Source organism: Zosterops lateralis, assembly GCF_965231275.1.
Source record: "Zosterops lateralis genome assembly, chromosome: 8".
Classification (NCBI taxonomy): domain Eukaryota; kingdom Metazoa; phylum Chordata; class Aves; order Passeriformes; family Zosteropidae; genus Zosterops; species Zosterops lateralis.
Genome location: NC_139768.1, coordinates 18301280 through 18327738, shown reverse-complemented (window position 1 = coordinate 18327738; position 26459 = coordinate 18301280). Strand labels below are relative to the sequence as shown.

Here is a 26459-nt window from a genome sequence, read left to right as displayed (position 1 = left end):
AGTTCAGAAACACAATGCCTTAATGTTACTTGTCCATTTAAGATCATATTAGTTTATACGCCGAAAAGGTTTTTGCCCTTTTTGCAGCAAAGTATGTTTTAGTCTTTAAAACTGTGAATTTAAATTTTCTCTTGATTCTGCAAACTTGTGATTGAGTTCAATTAATTATCGACACTTAACCTTAACATTTTTTTAGTCAGTGCCCTATAATCAGATCAACTGAGCAGCTTGCACTTCAAGTACTGAGAATGCTGCTCAGCATCAAAATCCTGCATCTTTAACCAGATATCAATTTCTGTAAAGCAAATTACATTTTTACCTTTGTACCAAGTTTGGCATAAAGTAACGAATAGGTTCAAAAGTTAAGTGGCAGGAATGAATACATGCACAGCATGATCAGGTAAGATCTCATTTTCATAGAGTAGCAGGTGAACAAGCAGTACCTGGACCACTCTCTGACCTGCAGCATAAACCCAGACACAGATTCAGCCATTTAAAATAACCTCCCATGATAACTGAGCTGAAGCTGTGAACAAGCATAATTTTGCAAACATGGATAATCAAAGGGGAACTTGGATAATCCTACAGAAGAGCCAATAATTTTCTTTCTTAATAAGTAGCGTTTGTGCCCATGGTGGGACTACTTCCGAAAGCACGAACAAAGCAATAGGTATGTTTGGACATTTTAATTTGCAGGATAAATTTTAAAACAGCATGAACTCTCAAAGCACACTAAAGGCTAGACAGTGTTCAAACTGGTATCTATAAATAGCATAAGTTCATCATTCTGAAAGGAGACCAGCATTCAAAATTCTCCAAGTGCCAGTGAGCAATGACCCAAGTTAGTTCTACCTGAGCAATAGAAGCACTCAACAAAAAAGAGAAATATACTAGCAGGGGTTCAATTTTTTTGTGTGCCCTCTTCTTCCATTTCCAGTTGCATCACTACCACTAACAGAAAGACAAGTCAATTCAAATAATGACACCCAAGTGATCCTATGTAAAAAAAAAAAGAAAACAAAACAAAAAAAAACCCCACTCACATTTTCATTGTTATTTTTGCATGTCATCTGACCTCTCCAGTACAACCATGAAAAAGACAAGGGGGGAAACGAGAAAAAACAAAAGACCAAACCAAAAAATTTGAACAGGCTCAGAGTATCAGTTAAGAAATATAGCTGCCCTGAAACATTTAAAGAGAATACAAAAGGGCCTCTACAATAGCATAACCTTTGCCTCTGTCTGCCAGCATCACAGTTTACACGGTTTCCATGGAAACCCTCTGCAAACATATGAATGTGCTTGTTGCGTTAGATGTCGAACAGAAAATCCTTTGTGGCAACTCTGGAGGGCCATGGCCAGTGCCAACCTCCCAGTGGAATAATGCCCTTCACTATGCCTTGCCCAGCAGGCTCATGACACACTTGCTCACATGGCACAGCTGCTGCCACTGCTTGTTTTTCCCCAGCTGATTAAAAAAAAAAAAAAAAAAAAAAAAAGAAAAAAAAAGAAAAGAAAAGAAATAGGTGCACATCAGAACTACTAAATATTTCCTCCTTCATGGAGAGCCTGTTTTGCCTTCACCAAACTGACAGCAAAGTCTTTGGCTCTGGACTCTCAGCTGCAATGCAGGAACTGCTCAATGAGGACTGACTGGGAGGCTTCCAGCAGGCTCCTGCTCAGGACATCGGGAATACATTTGCATATTGAGTAGATAAGTACCCAGGAAGGGGATGCTACAATTCTTCATTATTATGTGCTTTGAGAAAAACACATTGAAAAACACACATAAAATCTCAGCATGCAATAGGTACACCAGTCCAGAAGATAAAACTAGTCTCATCACCCTGTTATTTCCCATCATAGAGAGATCAACTGAACTACAGATAACTCACTGGATGGGCTCCTCTTTCAGCCCTGCAGGCAGGAAAATTCTAACCAAGACAGTGAAGTGTCACCAGGAGGGGTGGTTTCTTTTTTTGTTGTTGTTAGAGGTATGAGTGTAAGTGAAAGCTGAGGAACTAAAAAAACTGGTTTCTGCTTTACAAAAGAGGAGTATTGCTACTGGCAACCATCTAAATGTCGTGTCCCTTCTGGATTTTCTCAAAATTCATGTCCACTCTGTAGCTCTATATATTTTACCATTGAAAATATACATATTCTCTACACATTTTACCACTGAAATATGAGTGCTTCTAACAAAAGCGCACCTTTAAGACCAGGAGCATACATACCTTGTTTGTAGGCTAAAACATTACCCTACATCATTCCTCTGAAAGAACAAATTTTTGGTACAGCAAGTTAGACATTAGAAAAAGCTTCTTCCCCCAGGGGGTGGCTGGGCACTGGAGCAGCTCCCCAGGGCAGTGATCAGAGCACCGAGACTGACAGAGTGCAAGAAGGGCTTGCACAGTGCTCTTGGGCACACGGTGTCATTATGAGGGATGTTCCTTTACAGGGCTAAGAATTGGACTTGATTTTTGTGCCTCCCTTCCAACTCAGTCTATTCTGTGATTCTGGGACTCTAATTTCTGAGATATCAATGGCATAATCTACCTAATTGCTTATAGATGTTCACAGCTTCAGGGAGATGACCCTCCGGGTCATCCAAAGGCTGCATTTAAGATCAAAGTCTTGGGGCCCTGCATGGGATGTGACAGCCTGCCCGTGCCATTCCATGTAAAACCGGGGAGGTCACACCTTCCTGCCTGGGACAGGACACCTCACCTGCCATTGCCAGCCACTTCTACCGTCAGTGACAAAAATCAGCAACGCAACCGTTTTGTCTCAAAAGCTGAATAATGAAGCAAAATGAAAAGATTTTGCACCAGAAAGAGAAAACAAACGGAAGACTTTTAACTTTGCCAGCTCTCTGTTTCTGTGTTTCCTTGTCTCCCTTTCCCAGGGCCGGCCCTGAGGGGAACCTTCCCCGCTCCCTCAGGGCCGCCCTCACCTCACACCCTGCACCGGCTGCCAAATTAACTCTGAGGGCAGCCAATCTCCCCTTTTAGCCCGGCCCGCACACCACAGCAACGCGGGGGTCACTCAAAGCCCGTGTTGTTCCAATGCTCTAATAACCCATTGTTCCCCTGCGGTTGCCTCAGCGAGATAAAACGAAAGGCCTCGTTTTCCGAGGGTAAGCGAATTCCCGCTGCCGGCCAAGGGCTCGGCCTCACGGGGGGCCAGCCCATCCTGCGGCTCGGCGGGGACACGGTGGGGTTGTTTTGTTAGCGGGGGCCTGCAGGAACATCAGCTCGGGGAAGGGACGGTGTGGGTCTCACCATCACCCTCCCCTTGGGGCTGGGCAAAGCCTTGTGTGCTCCCTCCGCACTCAGCTGTCGCTGCAAGGATACTGCACTGACAGTCCCACGGCTAAAATCCGGCTCCTGCCTGCTGGATGTTTATAACCTGCTTCCTGCCTGAGGTTGCAGAAGGATTGAAAATGTAATGGTTGGTACTGTGAGTTTCCCAGGAGAGGGGAAGCACCCCCAGCATCACATCCAGCCGACTCCAGGTAACGGTGCCTAGTACTGGGATGGGAGAAGGGACACCACAGGCAGAAACTAATCCAACAATACAGGAAACTGTAAGATTGAAAAGTCACTCGTTTTATATTTTCACCACATCCTCTTGTCCAGTGATGAAGTTCACTGAACATCATTAACATTCCGCTAATGAGACATCCAACTGCCCAGAACGGCGATAACGAACGTGAGCTCTGTTTCCACCAAATCTACCAGAAAGATTTTTAAGGGCCTGCTTTCCCACTGACACGAACACATGACTCCCATTAGCCTTAATAAAGGAACAGTGCGTTCAGTGGGAGAGAAACTTCCCAAGGTTGCATAACTGAACTGTAGCATGCTCAAGACACAATACAGACTGCTAAGAGAAGTTAGCAGTCCCAAAACTACAAGGACAGACCAAATTCTTCCATTACTTTCCCATTAACTTTTGCCATAGTTCAGACTTCCTTGCTTTAGGCCAGTGAGAGTACTCAAAGCTTTTTCTATGACAGAAAAATGGAAAAGTAAAATTTTTAATGGAAAAGCAAATCAGACAGTAGGATGTTTAGATTCTATTTTTAGGCTGAAAAAAAATAAAATTTCAGATATGCACTTTCTTTATCTTAATGCATTGTCACTACATACTATTCTTAACTCTGAGGTATATAAATTCTTACTTTTCTAACAATGCAAATTTGTTGACAGGATGACAGGTTAAAGTTTATCTTTCAGGCTGCTTCCCTTGCCCCAGTCACAAAAATCTAGTTATGTCAATTTATGTCCCTTTCAGTGCTCAGTGAGGCGAGGAAATGGAGTGGAGTGCCAGAATGTGGAAACAATGCAAAAAAACTAATGCCAGAACTCAGTATCTGCCTCCTAGGCTAAGCTCTGTTTGCCCTCACAAAAGCTTTGGGATTAATACTGTGTATCTCAAAATTGTGTTTAAGAAAAACCTCCATTCCAGATGTTGAAAGAATGATTAATCTACTGAAAATTAGAAGCTTTTTGTTCATGTTTTCTCCCCAGTTTATATATTCTAAAATACTTGCGTATTTAGCTCTTTTTTTCTTTCTTTGACCAGGGTGCATGTATGCTTTTGGATACTAGGAAATTGAATTTAACAGGCAATTTAAAACTAGTTGGTCATGCCTTTACCATAAGAATCCTTCTGAAGTAATCAAAGAAATTCAATACAGTTGCAGTATACATCAATGAAGGCTGCCTCATGCCCTCTGCTATAGCTTTAAATGAGAATAGACTTCTCTATTATCTCTCACACTACAATGACTAATATGGGAGAATATCTAGTCTGCTACTACTCACACACATGATAAAACCCCATTAGCACGCATACTCACAGAAGTTGAACTACTTTGGTATAGTAAAGAGAGATGAGGAACTGCAGTGCAACAATTGCTGTAACTGTGGGACCAGTAATGAGCTGTTTTAAAGCCACGTGTTAAAATATATCATGACTACTCACCTATAAAAAACCTCCAAACCAACATCCATTTAAAAAAAAAAAAACAAGTCAAACCCAAACTCAACCACAAACCAAAATATAATTGATTCACTTTATTTCACAGACCTAAAACCTCACAGGTACAGGGACCCATGGTACTGCAGCACAGCAGAATCAGCCTTGTGCCCCATGTGGCCGTCCTCACTTAAGCTGCCAACAAACACTCAAAATGCTGAGCCCAGTCCTACTGAGTCTGGCATTCTCCTTGGCTTAAGCAGAAACAAAATCAGATCTCATTTGCTAAAAAAAAAAACCCAAACAAAACCAACAAACTCCAACCCATCCCATAATATGCAGAACAACAAATGCTAACAGACTGATTTATGGATACATGATACTAACTGCAGTGGGAAACTCCATTCAAACACAGAAACTGTAACTCACCAGTCATGTCACAACAACGAAGATAAAAATCATGCCTGTCTCAAATAGAAGACACTCAAATTACAAGACAACTATCTGCAGCATCCATCCCCAACCGTTCTGTCAAACACACAACTGCAATAGCACAAAGCATCTTTATGACAGGAATAAAAGGCTCTTTAAATGCTCCTTTTATTTTTTATTGAATGAACCCACTCTTACACAAAGTTCACTCAACGATGTCTCGAGCTTTAGTACTGCCAAATCCTGTATTTCATTAGTCTAATATGGCTTGTCAGTCACATATAGAACAATCTGAAGTATTAACTGCAAACAATTTCTTCATGTAGCAGGTCAGGTGGTTGTTTAAGACACTGATCTTATTACTATATTGATAAATGTAGTTGTCAGGAAGACAAGAATTTTTTCAGTGTTACACCACAGCTGACCAAACACTTCCCCGCTCCAAGTCACTAAGCAAAACCCAAAGGGAGTTAAAACCAAAGCCACAGACTCCTCCCAGCCACATTGTTAGTTTCAGCATTTTCTGTAGTTGACTCCTCTCACAGATCAGTAATCTTTACTAACAGCGTTCCTCCCTCCAAGGAAGCACACTGCACCACACCTCCCAATTGTTTTAGAAGTACATATATACAAAGACCACAGCTGAAAAAGATACCATCAGACATGGCGAGTCCAGAGAAATCTTGTCCTAAATATTTTTCAAGTTTATTCATGAGAAAAGGGTGGAGAAAGAAACCACAGCTAAAAGATTCGCAAACATGAACTCATTTACAGCTTTGCAAAGCAAATCATGCCACCAACCTGTCATGTAACCCACAGGAAAACACAGCGCAGACAGTCTGCATCAAGATACTCACTGCTGGATGAAATCAAATTGCTGAGCTACTATATGAGTTCCTTAAAACTGGCTGGATTTTTTTGCCACTCTTAATCTCACAGTCAGACAGGCACTAGATTAAAGTGAAAGCAGAGCAGAGAACAACCGGTTTCTAAACTTTAACAACTTCTTACACGCCAGGGCAATTAAGAACACTGTTCTCATATACTGTTTATTGCCCTGAAAGGATCACCAGCTGGTTACTGGACATAAAAACAACTGCAGCTCTATAATTCCTTAAACATTTTCTAACAAGATACACCAGAGTGCAAACTCCAGAACTCTATTCCTCATACTCAGACCTTTCTGTTCAAACACAAATTGACAAAAAGACCTTTTGGCAAAACCACTTGAGAAATGCTTTTACTCTTTGGTTTTGAAGTAGAGATCTGCCTTTTCCCCCCTCCCTATAACACCACCCACTCTTCCAAACAAATAAGTAATCCAGTGTTGCAGAGGAATTTTAATTGTTCCCGTAACTTCTTCTACCTGCCAAAAAAGTACTTAATATGACAGATATGGAACGGGGTGCCTATGATACGTGTATATTTATAATAAGATAAGAACATATATATGCATATGTATAACACACAACTTATGTAAGAGTTAACTTTTGGATAGTTATAAAAACTAGGAGCCTATCAAGGAGGCAACCTTCATTCTTTGAAGTAACAGCCATGATTTGAGTTACTGACTCCCTGGCTCAGATTTACAATCAAATTACTACAGCTGAACTTCCTGCATACCATGTGAGCCAGACGTGGGTTGGCGTCCCCTTGCGTGCTCTTAGCTGTGACAGACACAAGGTCACAGCGGAAATCCCTTGCATGGAAGGCTGAAAATCTAGGATGTAAGGATGCACTCCTTTGTATTTGCCGGAAGTACAATCCCACAGCTCTCTGCAGCACTCTCTGCAAAGTTTGGCTGATCTGAGACTGAAAGCTTGGCTCCTTTTCAAGGGTTGTGCAATTTTTATTTATTTATTTATTAAGATCTTGGTCTGTCAACCCTTCCTCACTCTGCACAGTACTTACCACAAATAATGGCCCTGGTTTCAGTGGGACCTTTGAAATACTCATCTTATGGTACAAGAAGTTACACAACCCAAGCTGGTGGGGACATTTTCAGAGTGTTTGTACAACTTCATTTATTTAGTTATTAAGACCAGGTCTTAAAACAACAAAACCCTTTTCAAGCATTTGTTTAAACAATCCATTCTAGGTATGAGAGTATTTATAAATATACCGTATGCAAATACTGCGTACTAGTAAAATACCTATGAGAGTTGTAATTATTTTGGCAAAAGAGCTTAGAGATCTTCCCTTGAGTGAACTGCATGGCAGCACAAGCCTACTAGTAGGGGAGGTGCAACCATTCCATAAAACAAAAGCACATTTAAAACAGTTTAATAAACAAGGGGAAAAACCATCTGTTGTACTTTCATACTGGAAGCTCACAAAATATTATCTTCAACAATAGGTACCACACATTTTTCCACTGATTTTACAACTAAGCCCAGCATGCTGCAGCTTCTGACAGCATTAGGGCTTAGAATCTACTTTTGACAGCATTTTTTCATTTGTGATGGGTGGTTTGTTTTTGGATTGTTATGGGCTGGGTGAAGCCTCGAGGCAGACATGCAGCCCTGTTGATAACATATGTATTTTCCAACCCCGTGATAAATTTCCCATAACTGCTGGCCTGGAACATGACTTTCAGCAGCTTGACTGTTTCACATTTGGCTAAAGCAGCATCAGTCCATTTTATAAATTAGCTCCTAGAGTATATATGGAAGACAACCATTTTCATAACAGATTGCTTTCAACACTCAACTTCAGACTCCTGTGTTCAGAAAACAATGATTATTGCTTTCAGAAATCCAAATCTCCTCAAACAGATTTTTTTCCTCAAGCAGGAAATCCAAAGTCAGAATTTTTTTTTTTTACAAGATGCACCTGGAATTTGAATATTGACGTCAAAGAGTGCTGGTTGTTACAGCTCAGGAGAGGTTTTACTTTGCATGCAAAACCTAATCTACACATATATTTCAGTACTCTTACATTACTCCCACTGAGAAGGTCTGTGCTGTTTTCAAAGCCTTAAAACCTTGCCTTTCACAGCTGCAAAGGAAATGACAAGAGAAGAAAAACACAGCCCAGCGCATATCAGCAATTAATTCCATCCACAACTGCCCAGCTGTTTGTGCATGGAGGAACTGGGCAGTTTCCCCTCCGAGCCCTGGCCACTGAAAGCTGATACGGCACTCTCAGAGATGTGGGTGCTGGTAACGCGTCAGGAATGCGCGAGATCGCACTGAGCTGAAGGGGAAGAAATGAAATCCAGACTGGAGCGCTGAGTATCTGTGCTCTGAGGATAAAGTTATCCGGGGGAGAGGGAGGCCAAGGAGCTCAGCATGCAGGACACAACCATCACTGGCAGAGACAAGGTGGGCTGGGCTCAGAAACCTGCACGTCTGTGTCAGCTCTGCCCAGATGTTTTCACATTGGCTGATGTCAGATAGGTAGACCTGGGGGCACTTTAGAGAAGCTGTTACTTTCACTTGGGATCACGCTTTCCCAGCAAAGTTGCTACAGAGACTTGGCTCCATCCATTCTAGACTAAGATCTATTGGTGAGAAATTACTACTTATTGGTAAGTAATCTCACCAATGCTTGCATCCCTGAAGCCTGAGAACTTGAGGCAGAATTCAGTCCTTTAAAGTCTTTCCCATGAATGAAATCCCCTCATGCCACCCTTTGGGATTTCAGGAAAGGCATAGAGGATATAAAAGGGGAATACTATTGGTACCATCAACAAACCTCACCCTGTTGGGCCCTGGAAATTTCATCCCACTCAAACTCACCAGTTTACATGAACAGCTCATTTTTTCCTCTAATACATTTAAAAACTCAAAACATGTCTTTTTTCCCTCCATTAATCCAAGCCAGTTCACATTTAAAAATTCCAAATTGATTCCCTCTTGCTGGGTAAAGCCACACACAGCAAAACACTTCTAATACATATTATTGGCATTTTTTTCTTCAGCTCCAACACCACCAATAAAAATTAGCTCCTTTGATTTTTAGTAGCAGCAAGTCATCTTTTCATTGGATGGAGCACTCAATCCTCTCAAAACTGCACAGGTATGGAAAAGAATGACACTAATAAGAAAGTATTTTCACTTGACTATTTTCAAGACCAGTACCTATGGTAAGAAGTAACTATCACAGGGCTATTCTCTTTACAAAAAACAATGAAGTACCAGCTGGTGTATTTTGCTGAATAAACTGAGTCTGCTAAAACTACACGCTTGTGCCCCAGTGCATGGAAAGAAAAGCAGTAAGACTCTGATATTATGTCTATACAGTAATAAAACAAATGGTAGAAAAATATCCTTCTAGCAAACAAGATTGATAAAATATTTAAAAATCGCCTTTTCAAAAAAGAATCTCTAAAGTTTAGAGCTATGCTCCTGGAAGGTTGGAATAATCTCCAAAACCATTATTACAAGCATGCAGTGTTATCATTTGGAAAACAGAGGCCTTTCAGTAATTTACAGCTTCCCAAGGAAAGTAAATTCAAATCCTGTGGTTGACTGGAAGATATGAATTTGTACAAATGGCTTAAAATACCATCCCTTTTTTCTCTCTTGGAACCAATGACTCAATAAAGGGTAAACAGAAGCAGCACATTTTTAAATCAGAAGCATAGCACAGTTTAGACTGCATGCAATCTAACTACATTTGCTGCATGAACAGTTCCACTGCTGCTAGAAAGCAAGAACAGCACTCATCATTCTTCCCACAATTTCATTTTTAGCTACTCAACATGAGGCAAATCCATTGGGGGATGATTTCCTACATTGATTTTTGTCTGCCACAGCAAAACCTGGTTTTCTCACGTATTAGAAACATGCATAGAAAGTTTCTGAGGTGATCACATCACACTGAGCCATGCCAAGACCTCCAAGGTACGTAGGCCACCTTCCCAAGACCATTAGTTCTTTTCACATGAATTTCAGCAATGCAAATAATAATGTTTCTTAGCATCCTACTTAATGTAAATACTGGACAATACAAGACAAAGGTATCTTTGAACAACAGAACATGGAGAAGGATTTAGAAATCCCAGAAAGATTAAAAGCTTTTTAAGAAAAATGGAAGATATCTTAGCAAAGTAGGGAATAGTGATAGAGCTGCATATGCCTTAAAAAATTATGTAGCTTAAAAATTACTCTCCCCCCAGCATACTATCTAGAATGGGTGTTAGTTATTGGTTTCAAATTTGTTTCTCAGGCTCAGCTTTCAGCAATATATTGATAGAAGGCTGTGAAAATACTGATAGACGTTAAAAGTGATAACAGTAAGTTTCACTGCTTCAGTAGAACTCAGCTGAGCACTACAAATAGAAATCATTCAAGTGAATCTTGCAAGCGCACATTTGCCAACTGGCTAACTAAACACAACTTTTCACTGACTAGTCTCTTCTATTTGCTACTTCTCTAGAGCAAAATTCTCTCTTGTGAAGCAAACCTATCCAAGATCTATGTATTCCTTAAAAGCACAAAAGATCTATCCCAGAAAAAAGTCACAGTTCTTCTTATCTTAAGGATTTACCATTTAAATGTAGGCATGATGCTTCAAGCTGGAGATAAATTTTAGTCACTAAGGCTAAAATTCAGATGCAGAGAGGGTTCCAAGCCCACGTATCACTTAGGTCCCAAACCAGACTTACATGTGAGTAATAGAGAGGTTTAGCTGTGCACAACTCTTGGATTTGATACACTGCAAAGAATTTCACACTAAAAGAGTGCAAAAGGAATTTAGAAAGTTTCTAATTTTCACATCCAGTTGTAATACATGCAAATTGTTTTACTTATGCTGAATATGAACACATATCACATTTGCTGGAATAATTACTGAAATATGGAAGTTGTTTGATTGTGCCTAGAAATGCTTACATCACATAATGGTTAAAGATAAATAGCAACATCTGAACTTGCAAGAGAAGTTCATGCTTCATGGTTAAGTAATTTGTGAGTCACTTGGGATGACTTAAGTTCTTTTCTCTCCGAGATGTGAATCAGGAACAAAGTTGCTCAATGTCTAGAAGTTCCCAGTCTGAAAGAAAAATTCCTAAGTCCTAAAGTAACAGTTTTCATTTATCATCTATATACTAAGTACTGAAACTTAACATCTTCATGTTCAGCATTTGTGTTTGTGAAACCATTAGGTCCTAGAGTGCAATTCTTTCTGCTTAAATTTAGATAATTACATACCATTTGCATTCACTGTCTAATTAACCTCTCTTTGGCATGAAGTGAATAATTACTTAAACATCATTGGCTGCACCATAGTGGTTCCAACGGAGGCACACAATCCACATATTGCAGAGATCTCGAGTTATGCAAGGCACGTGCTGCTCTAAAGCACTGACAAGCTCCAGGCAAGACAAAATGAACATGTAAGAAGAGATCACTTAACTATTTTATTAGCCCAGGGGAAAAAAAATCCAAGTGGCAGATTTAAAAATAGGAGCCTACTCATTAAATTCCTGCAATTCATGTGCACAACAGGTAATACAGTTTTCTATGCATCTCACAACCAGAGGTCTTTTTTACATTGCCCAAGTAAATAACACATATTACAGACTAATTCTCAGCAGTGAGATACAACACAGTATAAAACATCCCAAGATCTGGCAAGTGTGAGTATAGACTAAAATATGCTGTGAGAAACTGTCACCAGGCACAAACAAGGTTTCCGAATACCAGGTGCAAGAGCTGCCAACATAACAATCATTAAGTAAAAATATATGACCAATTCCTTTAAAAATATAAAGGAATAAAATCTCAACATGTAGGGAATAGAACAGGAGGAACAGAGGGAAGGCAGTAGACATATTTTATATAGTTTGCAATCAAAATACAAATTTATTTGATTACAAAAATGTTCATCCATGGAGACTACAAGTTTAATTGGACACAGTGTTTAAAAAGTTCCATAAATGATTTTTAAAGTAATGACAAGGCTTTCTCTCCTATTCTCAGTAAGTGCTTGAAGCTAACGTGCATCTCAAAGACTGTCTTCTGTATTTTACTGCTGCTGTCAAGAAATAAAAATGAGCCAAAAAGTTTGCAAATGCACTGCACAACTCACAGTTCTCGACATAAACATGGTACTAGAGTCTCTACATCTCAATGTTAGATTGACATGTAAATAAACAAAGCACTCCTTTATACTAGAAATCCTTTAATGGTTCATGTTGAAAGTGGAGTAAAGGCAACAACAAACCCCTCGCATCCATCAGCCCACTACAAGCACCTTGGTGTATTCACAGCAATAAAGAGTTTATTGCAGTGAAATGTATGGAATGTACTGCACTGAAATGTATTTTGTAAAAGCTGATTTAAGCTCCCTCCTTATATGACAGATGAGCCAGGGTTGAACTGGCATGATTCATGACAAACACGCAACACTAAGTTATGGTGAAGATGAGAGGATTTTTGAATACTTTTCTAAATCGCACAAGCTTATCAGTACCCACCTACAAACATATGCTTTCTTCCATATGACACAACGTGCAAAATAGCAATGGTGCAAACTTCATCTTTTATGCTTGAAAGAGAATAGCATAAATTTATCTACAGTGTATGTTCCCAAAATCTAAGGGAGAGATTTGGTCAAAGAAATATTTCCATGGAAGTAACCTGGTCTTTCTGGTGACTTTTGGTCATTTTGTAATTCTTTGGTACAAAACTGGTATAAAGCCGACAGATGCTGGAGATGACCTTTTGGCTGGTCTAGTAAATCTGTTTCACTTTAAAGCTATTCCACCATTAAGTACCTTAAAGATGGTCTGGCCATGAAAATGCTTGAAGCTGCTTTTAGTCCAAACAGTATTTTTTTCCTAAAGCCTGGTACGATGCCAAGATGACACTTTACCTTATTTATTTTGTATCATCTTACCAAGAAAAGTGTGTGTTATCAGGAATGTAAAAAAAGAGTCACAAACATTCAGTGTGATGTGTGCCAATCACATACAAAGACAGGAAAAAAATTCAGACTTGGCAGAGTCTTTCATAGGAGTCTACTTACTGACAATGCCACACTTACCACAAACTAAGCTTCACCTACATCTTATGGTCAGAACTTGACCAAAATTAAACAAACATTCACATCTAAATTAATGTACATCAGCAGTCACAGGTTTTTATTTAGTTGATTTCAGTTCACTGTTTCCTATAATCCAGTTATTTATTGAGGCTCATCTAATTTGTCACAAAGTTACATTGTGATACAGTAATCTGCTCCTGGCTCTTAAGTAAGTACATTTTTCAAAAAGTTATATGATTACAGAGCAAATGATTTTTGCATTTGACACCAACAGCAAGTTTAACTCTGCAAGCTGAAGAGGAGGAAAACGAGACCTAAATAACTGCATGTCCCACCCTAAGGTTAAAGGCCACCTATCTGAAATGCACATGAGTACTTCCCTCAGATCCTGAGATCGGTTTTTGCCCACATATTTGCCCACGCGTTTACCAATTTTGTGGTCTTTGTTCCTAATGAAACAGACCAACTTGCCTGTACAGACCTGCAAGTCTGTGGTACCCTGACTATTCCTGGAATGCTTTTAATACATTGAAATTGTGTTTGTCTATCTTTCTGCCTCTGATCTCACAGCCATTTTAAGCAACAGAATATAGCTGCCAGATCAATGTTGTCACTGGTGGTTACTGTAAGCTCTCTTGGGCAAATGGTATCTACTCCTGGCAATTGGCTACTTTTTTTTTTTTTTTCCCTATGTTCTAAAAATCTTTTTTACCAACATTTCAATTAGAGACCAATTCTCAAAATATGACCTACAAAGTGAAGTTTCTGCCCTAAAATCTCTCAGGAAAGTCAACTTGGATAAAAATCATTTAGCTTTTGTTCTGTGCCTTATCTTCACCATATATTTCTTCTATACTTCAGTCATCTATCAGCTCTCCAGTCTGTCTGGCAGGATGTTCATTCCTGATGTACTTGAAATGATTCAATTTAAATGATTTATTGTCGGCTCTGGTATCTTTAGCAAATTGTTTCTCAGAATATCTTTTGGCCAGACTTATTATACTTTAAAATTTAATTTGTGAGAGAGCTTTTTTTTCCCCCTTCTATTTTCTTCAGCAAAAACTTCAACTTTTGAAAGATGGTTCCTTGTTGCTAAGAGATTCCTAAAACCTGCTATAAACCCCTCCTTGCCTCTTAAAAATAAAAAGTAGCCACAACAAAATGTTTGAAGTCTTCAATAGATGGGTATGTATTTTATCCAACTTCTAATTCATTCTTTTGAAAGGCACTCTACTACCTGCAGGCTTCCTTATAACAAGCATTCTCATTTTTAAGACTAGCAAAGGCAGAAGGCTGATTGGGAAATTGCACTGCTCAGTCCCCCAGCTTAGACCACTGAACTTGAATCTTACAAATGCATTGCTGGGAGCCAGGTAAGAACAGCTTTGCTATCCCAGACACACTGAAAACAACGCTGATGCTTTCTGGAGTCACTGCCTCCAACAAACTTGAGACTTGTATCCACAGGCTTTGGAAACACAAAATTGCCTCCTTCCATACCTTCATGGTATCAGGTGGCTACCCCAAACATCAAGGTGATACCTCCAATGTAGTATAACCACTATTGGTATTCTTGTGTATTACAATGTTTCAAAACTTTTTTTAAAGGAACACATACTCAAAGACTGCAAACAGAATGAAGATGGGTTTGTTTTGTGGTTTAATTGCAGTATTTGAGGGATTGACTGCTTTAGCTTATTAGAAGAATTAACTCAATCTTAAATAACAGCCTATGTCAAGTATAAATATTTCCATGGAGAATAAACACATTTCATTCAGCAGTTCACTCACCAATTTGTGTAGCTGCACTACAGTTAGTCCAAAATACATGATTAAATTGAATTTTAAATCAAGAGAATTTTTAAATTAAGAGAATTATAGGTTACTCCAATTACTGGTATAGATAAGCTTCACACTGAACTTCTTGACATGAAATCTTCTGTATCTCTACGTTAAAGTGTAGACACTGGGCAATAGCAGGAATTGTCAACCACTGCAAAACTGTTCCTGAATGTGCAGCATAAAGAAATCAGACTTTCATGCTTTGTTAGTGATTGTTTTTACCCCACTGTCCTTCAACCAAGACTCTCCTCAGCCTAAGATGACACAACACAAATCACAGCTCCTAGCACTCCATGCTGATAACCAGCAGAGACTTGAGTGTTGGCAAGTGTCAGTCAGCAGCCTAAGCTCTGCAGGAGGAGCAGAATTAAAGGAGCATCAGCTGCGAAGAACTTGACTGAATTTAACCTGACACACTACAAAACCAGGTCTTGAACTTACTTCCACATTTAACAGACTCTTTTCTATGAAGAGAGTCATTGGTCATCAGCAGACAAAGAAAACCTTCATGTTACTACAACTGAACTGTTAAGAAGTTATACAAATCCAGCTTCAGCAGATGGGAAACAAAAAACTGACCTTCTAAATACCAACATTTGTTAAGGATGTTGTAATTTCTGAAAACAGCTCAGTAAGTGAAGGGGGGAAAAATCACAAACCCAGAGGCTGTTGCTGAAGTTAAAGTGGTATTGAGTGGGAGAGTTTCAAGGTTTATAACTACTTTGGAAAAAAATCCAGTTTTAAAACACATATTCCTCATTCACTCTACTGAGTTGATGAATAAAGTCAAACCAGGTAAAATCCAACAATCTCCACAGTGAAGACACAATGGTGAGCTAATGTACATCTAGCCATATTTGAGTTTTTTATGCTTTACAAAGATTCAGAAATTTTAAGTCATCAGGGACAGATTTATTCCTAAACTAAGGAACAATTAAAAAAAATTAAGTACAATGTGGTAGATGTAGAAAGACACATTTAAAGCCTTCCATTAATAGCTATAATGCTAGCAAAATAGAATGAGTTTACTTTTTGGAAAAAATATTTAATTTTAAGGTAGATCTGTTCTCTTGCAGTTATAAGCCTGATAAGTTAAAATATACCAGTCTCCAGTTTTGAATAGCATTTCCAACTTTAATTCCACCATCATACAGAAAGAGCTGAAAATCTGATCACCATGTCACAAGCAACTGAAAAATTACATCAGCTCCTCTTTGCAGAGCTGTTCTTCATTAATTTATAATTAACAGGATGTGATAAAACAATCTGTACTCCTAACTTTTAACAGCCTCCTTGTGTCAACTGAAAAAGGTTTTTGTGTGGTGAATGCCAGAGCTCCAATGCTTCTCTCCCATGCCTGGCAATGCACACTCCCTACAATTCCTTCTGGAGGTGCCCACCAAGCTCCTCTGCTCCCTGCTGCAATCAGAGACTTCACATGAACGCTGTCCTCTTCCTCCTCCCATGAAACTCCTTATCACATGGACTGAGGAATTTGACAGGGAATGAGATACAGAAACTTATCTGCTGCCAGCAAGCTGTTTCCATGAAAGGGACCTTGGAAAGAGAAAAAGGCAAAGAGCAATCCAACACTCTTCAACACGTTCCAGGCACTCATGGGGGAAAAAAAGCAAAAGACAAAAGAAAAAAAAAAGCAGCGCCAACAATTCAGTATTTTAACATAACTGAAATAAAGCCTTCGAAAGCTGTGAAAGCCTGAATGTCTTTTTCCTAAATCCACAGGAGAAGTAATAGCTTCGGAAATTCTGTACAAACTCAGGGATTAGCAGCATGCCAGAGGAGGCAGCAGGATCTTCGCTTCAAGCACCCTATTCGCATTTAAAAGGTTGCAGGAATTTGGATAAGCTTTCCTTACTGCTATGGATCATCGAAGTAGCAGCAATTCTGGAAGTATCCTACAGTGATGTTCTCCTGTTTTATTTCTTAATCTTCCTCATCCTCAACTCCTAAGCTACTCCGGCTTTCCATCACAGTGAGAGATGCAGTAAAAGTGCTCAAACTTAGTCTATTTATGCCAGAGAAACTTTAGGTTTGGCTGTTTTGATACAAGACAATCATCCCTTGGTGCTGAGGTTACAGAGAACCAGGTTCCATTTTGTAACAACCATCTATGCTGAAAATCATTGTATTTTTAAAATAATGATTAAAAACACAACCAACAAGCCCACAGCTCTTTCACATATTTATTAAAGCAACAGGAGCTGCACACAAAGCAGGGAGTTTTTTCAGGAGATAGGCAACAACTATAGAAATGTTTAACAGTATCTCCTTTTATCTTTTTTTTTTTTTTTTTTTTTTTTTTTTTTTTTTTTTTTTTTTTTTTTAAATTCTCTTTGATTACTTTAACTTGCACAAATATATCCCACATTTTATTTAATTTGTTATGAGTATCTGGGCAGAGCTCCAGTGCTTTGATGAACTGGTCACAGTGAACAGCTCAGTTCAGCATGAGCACTACCACCAGCAGGGAAAGATGGAGAAGTGGAGAAGATACAACACCGTTGTCACGTCCATACAGAACAAGGTTGAGACAGCCAAGTAAACAGGAACTGAGTTCCAGAGAGTTTCTTCATCTCAACAGGAAAGAAAAGCCCAACAAATGCAGGACTTTAAATGCAAATTGTCTTCACAATTAATGTGGTTACCTTTCAATCCAAACAAGAAAAAAACAGACTGTAGATACAGCATGAACAAATATTACTGTCTGCAACTACAAATATTTAGTAAGATTAAATCAAAGACTCAGACTTCTATGCATTGAAATTTCTCATAGTAGGAATAAAAAAAGCTTTAAATTGATTCACTAGAGAACAAGGCATCATAATTGTACAAAATGTGCATAAGGCCAAATCTGTGTTTAATTTTGTCTTTGCAATCAGATTGCAAGACAACTTCTTTTTATGAATATTTTCTGGAAACAGGCATTTAAGGCAGAAAACACTTGTGTCACATATTCTGTTTCATCATTCATGCAGGCAGGATTATCTACAGCCACTGATGTTTGAAGAGCCACATCTGGGCAACTTAAACATCACCAGTTAAAAAACTGACCAAAATCAGGAAGTTCACTGACAATGGGGCTCAGACGGGACAATAAACCTACATTTAGCTGGAGGACCCCATACTTCCAGGAGGATTAAATATGCTTCCATCAGGGCTGGTAACTGACAGAAGATGGAGAACACAATCTTTCCATGTTTGCATCAAATACTGTATATCCAGGAGTAAACACTTATTAAACACTTTCCCTTGCTTGAACCCAGGAAGCATCATGCCTAAAGAGATCTTGAGTCAATGTTAATCCCGATTCCTCCTTGATGGGCTGGAAGGGTGAGGGCTGTTTGGAGAATGGAGAGGGAATGTTGAAAGATGCACTGGGCAGGGTGGGAGGAAAGCACTCAAGAGCATGCCAAAAATAGTCCCACAAACACATCTAGCCTCTCTCAAGGATTAGAAAGCCCAGGGGCTCAAAACCATAAACACTACAGCAGCCTAGTTAGGAACGTGACCTCCAGCAGAGCTGCTGCACCCATTCTGGAAAGCAGGGTGTGTGCAGCTGCTGGGAATGGGACACTAAAGGCTGACACTTCAGTAGGGCACAGGCAAAAGGTTTAGTCCACTTCATACTGGTAACATGCAAAAATACTTTGGCAACTGTCCTGCTCTGCCCTACTCTGACCTCTTCCTCAGTACTATGTGTTAGGGAATTTTAAAAGTCTAAATGAGTAATGCTACCTGCAGCTTAGAAATGTGCTTCTAAGAGAGAGAGAGATTTAAAAAAATCAACTTTACAAACTTGCCGAAACTTAGGAGTTCCGTGAGATGTTTTCAGAAACAGCCCCAAGTCCTTTGAACATTTTAATACTTTCAAGATCTGAGCCCTCCTCACAACATCGAATTTTATTTGACCAGGTTAAATGGTTTTGGGTAATACAGCTACATTATCCATATTTCAGGGAGGGCTTGGGGTTTTATTGTTATTTTTAACAGAAAAATCAATTCAGCTGATAGATTGGAAAAAAGATTTATGTTAGTCTTGCATCTTATTGTATTTCTGTACAATTTACTTCTAGATTGTTCCTTAGAGCAGGAAATAAAAAGGCCATTGTTTTACCATCTTCTCCCATCATTATAATGAGATACATCAGAATGAAGTTATGGAATAAGCTCAAAATTCTGCAGGGTACACTCTTCTTCATCTTCAGCCTTGCCCTTCAGGTGAGCTTAACTCTTATTAAAAGGACCAGGGCTGTCCTCAGGCATATCCTGCCTTTAAAGATGAAGCCCCAACCACATTTTATGGAAAAGACCTCTCAGTCTGTACCTTTGCCAAACTCTGTAGCAGGTTTAAACAATTATGCAAGACAGTAGATTTCGATTCCAGGCTCCTCTTACTCAGTTCCAAGTTCTAAAAATAGTATTTTTCTTTCTGCTAGGGCACTTCCAAATAGTGATGATCCAAAGGCATTAAACAAAAAGAAAGTTACAACTTAAAGAGCGTGACAGAGATTATGAATAAAGAAAACCTTCCCATATGGAAAAGTTTTAAAAATTTGACATTTCTTTTCAATATGTGTTAATCAGAAAGACAGTAGTGAATTCTCACTGCTTCAGACAGAAAAGAATCAAACCTCTTGGGACACATTACACAAAAGAGCAATTGCAAAGCAGGGAGAACAATCCCGTAGTTTCTTTTAAAACCATACTCTTCTAACAGTGTTTTCTTAAATGGCTGGGAAAGTCAGCAGTTTGGAGCCAGCCACATGTTACTTATCAATGCTTCAAATGCAGGGTAAGAAAGGCCATGCCTGGTTCCTTTTGCAATTGGGAAAAATCTCTTTTGAAGTCTTTCTCAGGGACTGACGGAGGAGAAAGTGTCAGGAAAAGGATTTGACAGGTTCTGCACAGTGAGGGGCAAAAAAATGTTAGGAGTAAAATCCTTTGTCTAAAATGAGCAAAGAGATAGAAACCTCTTCTTCAGCACTGGAGACGCCAGATAAAATGTCTGAGTCCCTTGTATCTTTTTTCCAGCTACACATTAATTCCTTTTTATGCTTTTTGCCAGCTTCTCATCTTACCAGGAGCCTGCAGGAGAAGCCAATCCAACACTGCAGGGAATGCAGCCACACTGGAGCTCCATGTCTAGCAGTCTCCCAAGATCCCAGGAAAACATCTTGTATTTTAAATACCCCAAGCATCACAGAAGACCTTAGTTTAAAGGTGGAACCAATGATCTGAATGATCTTAAAGCATAAGTGAAAGGACCTAGAAATAGTAGTAGTTTTGTAGTTTTGTATCACCTGTAATGTAAGGATAACTACCACCAGCAGGTCAAGAACTGAACACATTTTGTTTTTATCAGGACTGTAAGTTGTGCTACCCTTTCTTTTAAATTCTCACTCTTTAAACAAAAAGAAAACACACATTTTATTTTCTATCAATCACAAAGACTTGATGTAACTCATGTCTAAAAGCTGTATTAACAGTAGAAATTTGAGAAATTAATTCCATATAAACTGTACTCTCATCTGCAGAAAACTGCTTTTGCATGTGTGGCACAAGCAACCTACACAGCTACAAACAATGCAAAGTCAGCATCAACAGGACAGAAAGGACCAGAGTTCACTACATCATTACTACCAGCAACAAGTTGATGCACTCTTAGTGGAAGAAGGCAGCCCAGCTCCTCTCAATTTGAAGCGCACAGAAGTATAAAATCAGCTTTTGTTACTAAAAGCCATTGTCTTTCCATTTTGATGAAGTGATAATATTTTGACTTTTTCCTTGCTTCTGCCTCATAGTGTTCCATTTGCAAGGTACGTGTAGCATCTCACAGGTAATACTTCACAGCAAAGAAAGGAGAAAAACTTTCTCCAAGTAAGAAAAATCCCCCAAAAGAACCCTATCCAAGTGCTAGCAACAGGATTATTTTAATATAGTCTTTTTTAGTTACATAACAGACATGAAAATGCAAGTTATAACACAGTCTTATTTTAATAAAAACTTGGGGAGCTACAGAGAAGAGTGGAAGACAAAAAATACTTCAGATAAGAGATGAGGCACTCAAATCCCTAAAATACTCAACTGTAAGAGTGTTTGCTGCATGGCATTATAAAATAAAGACCACAACACAATGTATGTTATCTATATCACAGATACACTTGTAAGACATTATCAGAAGTGTCTGAAAAATGTATAAAAGAATCCTCAGTTCCAACTTGTAGAATCCAGGCTGCTGCTCAGGTTCCACCATCCTCATACCACTCCTTTTGCATCTTTAGGAGCTGTACATGGAGCAGTTAACTGCTGTCAGCAAAGTCTGCTAACTGCCCTGAAGAATGTCAAAGCTGCAAGCACCACATTCCCTCATCTTTCATGACATTTATCATCAGCTGGGGCCTGTACCCCACTGTACAAAGAAGGAATATCCACCTCACTGGGGCTGGAACTTGCAGGACACCTCAATACCCTTTTGTCTATGCAGTTCTATTACATATTTAGAGCAAGTATTACGCAGCTTTGTTCAGACTCTTGTACACACACCAAAGCTGAGGTAAAACTACATCCCACGAAAGTATTTTGCACAACATTAATGAGATTATTGTGATGGGAGTTGTCTGTGGTTTTTAATAAAACCACTTTAAAAGTGGCAGTTCACTGATTCAGTTCCCTCTTCCCCCTTAATATTTCTTACACTAGAACAGAGCAAGAATTCAGGCAGTAAAATGTTTTAAGTACCTTGAGTTTTTCCACAGTTCTCCTCCTCTTTAGTAATACAGTTGACCTGTAAAACAGAAAAAAGACATGATTGACCACTGTTAGGTTTCTCAACACTACTAGAATATACTGTATACTTAAAGCATCACACAACATTTAGCTTCTTGAGCTCTTTTTCAGAATTTTCATTGAATTACATTTTATTTTGTTAGCATATAATGCATTTTTCACATAACAAAATCTAAAAGGGAAGTCTCATTTAAGAGTGCCCAGTTGGAAATTCCAACACTGACCAGCTTACAGCTCAGAAAATCCTGACTACCTGCTGCATTTTTGAAGTAGAGCAATCAGCCACAATCCACAGTTCCTCTTGTAGCCCTGAGGAAGCTGAACTCCAGAGCAGCCACTGAGCTGTGGAGCCAGGACAGGAACACAGAACAGGAACACAACACCTCCCTTCAAAAACTGACAACTGCTTGTGCCCAAAGCTCAAACGGAAACAACTGCCCTGCTCTGACCCCTTCCCACCACTGAGCACTAATGGGTTTTCCTCTTGCATTCGTCTCCTAACATGAAAGTAAAATGAGTAAATAAAATAGCAATTGTGTACTTCTACCATCTTTTGTCTTCACATGCTTTGACCACAAGTTATCTTCAGTCAAACCTTACAAATTATTTCTATTACCTTCCTTTTTCCCTCAGCCCCTCCACCAAGAAAAAACAGTTATTTCCTGGGAGACAGGGGCCAGACTCCTCCATTTCATACATGCATACAGAACATATGCTACATTTTCTAAGATCTATACATTGCAAATTAGACATTTTATGCATTGTGAAAACACTGAGCTCAGCCTACCATAAGGCAAAGCTGGTACTTTTCACCAACTTGTTACCCATTTTAATTTATCAGGTTGTAACAGACTCTTTCAACCTTTCTGAACTTTTACTTCTTATTCTTTCATTACTTCACTGTAGTATCCTCAAGCATTACTGCTTAGGTCTTCTCAACATATCACACTACAAATACTGCACCGGCTTCAACACTTCAGCAGCCTGGTTATCCCATTTCCCATCATCACTAAAAGCTGGATTATTCAATGCGCTCTGTGAATTTCAGGAGTAAAGAACTGACTTCCAAAAAAACCAATGTGCACAAAAATAATGCAAGTAGAATTATATAAAATTACTGGAAGACACCATCACCACAAGATATTCTGAAACAAAAAAACAAACTTCCAAGAGAAGTAAAAATAAGATGTTATTGCATCTTGTTATTGCTCAAATTGTCTATTTTCCCTGAATTAGTTACTTATACAAAGTCAATGCCTTGCTCAGCAAGTTTGCATTCAGGAACGAACAATGTATACAGAATACTACAGGTGTAATATAGGTAAACAGCCACAAGACCTGACAGAAATACAGATTTAGGGGGAGATTTAGGAGACAGAATTCCCTACCTAGGTGCTCTATGTGGGGCTTGGGCATATTTGCTCATTTTGCTGTCCAGCCAATTGCTCCCTGGCAGAGCACACAAAGCAATGGCAGTGACTGGGGAAAGAAATGCATTGGCATCAAAATGCCATGCTAGAGCGTGAGTACTCCACAGCATCAGGAATTTAAACACTCTAACGTGACTGTTTATTCTTGGCACGAGTACAGTTTATTTTTCATCTACTTCACACTGTTAGAGATAAGAGAATGCTATTTTTACGTAAGCTCCTGATATGTTATTTTAAGCGTAGCTGTCACAGGCAAGAGGAGACTCTCTTCCAGGCTAGCAGCTACTGTTTCCAGAGGGCATTGATAGACCTCAGAGGGGAAAATTTAATAATCTCTCCAATTTTGCCAGCTTCAGGTCTAATAGCACTGGTTTGCAGAACACAGAGGTGCCCATATCTGATGGTGGTTGACACCACTGCAGACTCCCTAGAGTTGCAGAGCACTGCTCCCTCCCAGGAGGGCCAGTGTGGCCCCAGGACAGCAATGGGCAGCTTGCTCAGCTCTGTCCCCACCTCTGGGCACTGCACAGGCTGGAGATCCTACAGCTCTCAGCAGAAGGATGTACTGTGGGAGAAAGCCAGAAACTGTACCACTGCAAACATAATATGCTGTTGAGCAAATTTTTTCCTTTGTCACAAGCTCTTTGTTACAATCTCCTTCTTCACATCCCTTCTCCCTATTACCACTCAATGCACTTTCACAAGCTATTCATCCCTCTTCATCCCACTTCAAAATTCTCATTATTAGAACAACAACAAAAATATGTGACAATTATGAAACCACTCTGTCATTTAGTGCCACGACTTAATTCCCTCTGCTTGATCCACCAGGGTCTTTCATCCCATTCTACCCATCCCTGGAGTATGAGCAAGAAACTTTGACACAGGCACTGGTCAGGAAACGTCTTCACTGCACTTTGCATTGTTTATGTCACATTCTCAGCTCTTGTTCATCAGTTAAATGCCTCCATGCCCAAAATAAAATTATATAATCAGTAACAAAGGATGCAAATCATATCAAGAATGGGAAAAACAAAATCTGGGAAGAAGTAACAGTCACGCCTTAAAGAACAAACTCAGAGTCAGCTCTCAGATCAGGGAAAACAACAACCATATACATTCTTAGAATAAATTAAGAAGAGAGATAGATTTTAACTCAAGAGATGACAGCAGTAAGATAGATATTGAACATGAACAGCTTTGAAAAAATTTGCAATACATCTGAATAACTGCGTATGTCAGAAATCAGACATACTACACAAATCCTAACAGGATATTGAAAATGCAAGTACAAATTAAATGCTAAATGTGGGCTCCAGCCTGTAGGACAAAAGAATTTGTGTGTCAGAAATACCATTTATCTTGAGAATTGAAGTGCAAAAGCCACTTGGTTATTTGAGAGCTACCTCTCCCTCTCTTAAGAGAAGTAATGTTTTAGAGCTGCATCCAGAAACTATGAGTAATCACAATGATGGATAGTCCAGGAACTGTTGGGATATCCCAAAGAAACATGCCTTGGACTGAAATTATAATCTTCCCCAGCTACTCATATTATAATGGCTGATCAGTGTGCATTAGGAAAATACACTTCTGGTTTGAATCCAAACCTTGAGTATAAAAGTAAAGCTCTAGTAAATATTTAAGAGAATTTTGAGTTCCAAACTGAAGAGCTGGCAACTAAGTTCTTTCTTCTCTCTCTCTCTTTTTTTTTTTTTTTTTTTTTTTTTTTTTTTTTTTTAACAAACAAAACCATCAAAAGATTGTGCAACTCTAAGAGCCCTTAAGGAAACAATTGGGAATTTTTCATAACATGGTATTTCCTTATACTGCTGACCACAGGAATGCAAACAGTTCCACCAAACAGAGATTTCTTCATTGGAAACAACTGACAATCTAACCATGTTTCCATCTTTTCCATTCTCAGCACTCAGCATATAAAACAGATGATATAATAGAATACAGAACTGTCATACCAGGGCCACAAGACATCTTTACTATAAATCAGCACCTGAGAATCTTAACAAAAACATATTTTCTAGGGGTTAGAGAGAGAACTTCTGGCTAATTATTTAGCACCTTTGACTAAACAAAACTGCGATTTTCTACTTATTTGTGGAATTTCCCCTGAATACTGTTAGCATCCCTGTCAACCCAAAACAGACCCCTATCCCCAACTATAGCTCAGCATATCAGTATCAAGACTCATTCCCACAGAATTTCCTGACACTGAGGCAGGTGAGGCTAGTGAGGCACAAAAACATGGGCTGGAACTCAACTGAGTTAGTGAAAGGAAAAGCAATGCTGCTCTTCACATCTTAGAAGACATCCCATGTAAATCCAACGGATAGATTCCCTCACCACCTTCTCCATTTAGGATTATTTGAGCAATGCCAACTGACACCATCAATCCCTCCAAAGGAAGCTGGAAATGTTTGTGTATCTGCACAGCAATGGCACTCGGAACTCACATTCTACCAGAACCTGCACAAGGAGACCAAGTATCAGAGACACCTCAAGGAAAAGGAGAGACAGGACTCAAAAAGGGACTTAATTTTCCTGACAGATAGTTAACAAGTCACTATCATGGAGAAAGCAATTTACACTCTGTGCTGAACCTCATGCTGTGAAGAGAGAAATACAGGATAAATGAACACAGGTAACTGAAAAAACAGAGTCTTGTCAGAATTCAGGAAGGCACCAGGAATGGGAAAAGGTGCTACATCAGCACCCTGACCAATATATGTCATTGCAAATTTGCAACTCAATTAAGGCAAGATTTTAATCAGAGCTACAACTGCACTTAATTCTCTCAATTCAAGCTGAAGGAAAGCAAGAGGAACAAGTCACAAAAGGAGAACAAAACTGGAATGTGCTACAAAGGGACCAAATTGTTTTCAAAAGGAAAAACCAAAACAAACAAAGCCAATGAAAGACAAAGCTTTATGGAGTTAGTTTGCCAAACAAGTCAAGAAT

General features: G+C 39.2%; 1 protein-coding gene across 2 annotated transcripts in view; it reads right to left on the bottom strand.

Annotated features, from left to right (window-relative positions):
• The window catches only part of ADD3 (adducin 3), a 91530-nt gene that overhangs the window by 36671 nt on the left and 28400 nt on the right, over window positions 1-26459 (bottom strand). For both annotated transcript variants that reach the window (XM_083866073.1, XM_083866072.1), the window contains exon 2: window positions 22009-22054. The gene's annotated coding sequence lies outside the window, so the exon portion shown is untranslated. The remainder of the gene's footprint in view (window positions 1-22008; window positions 22055-26459) is intronic.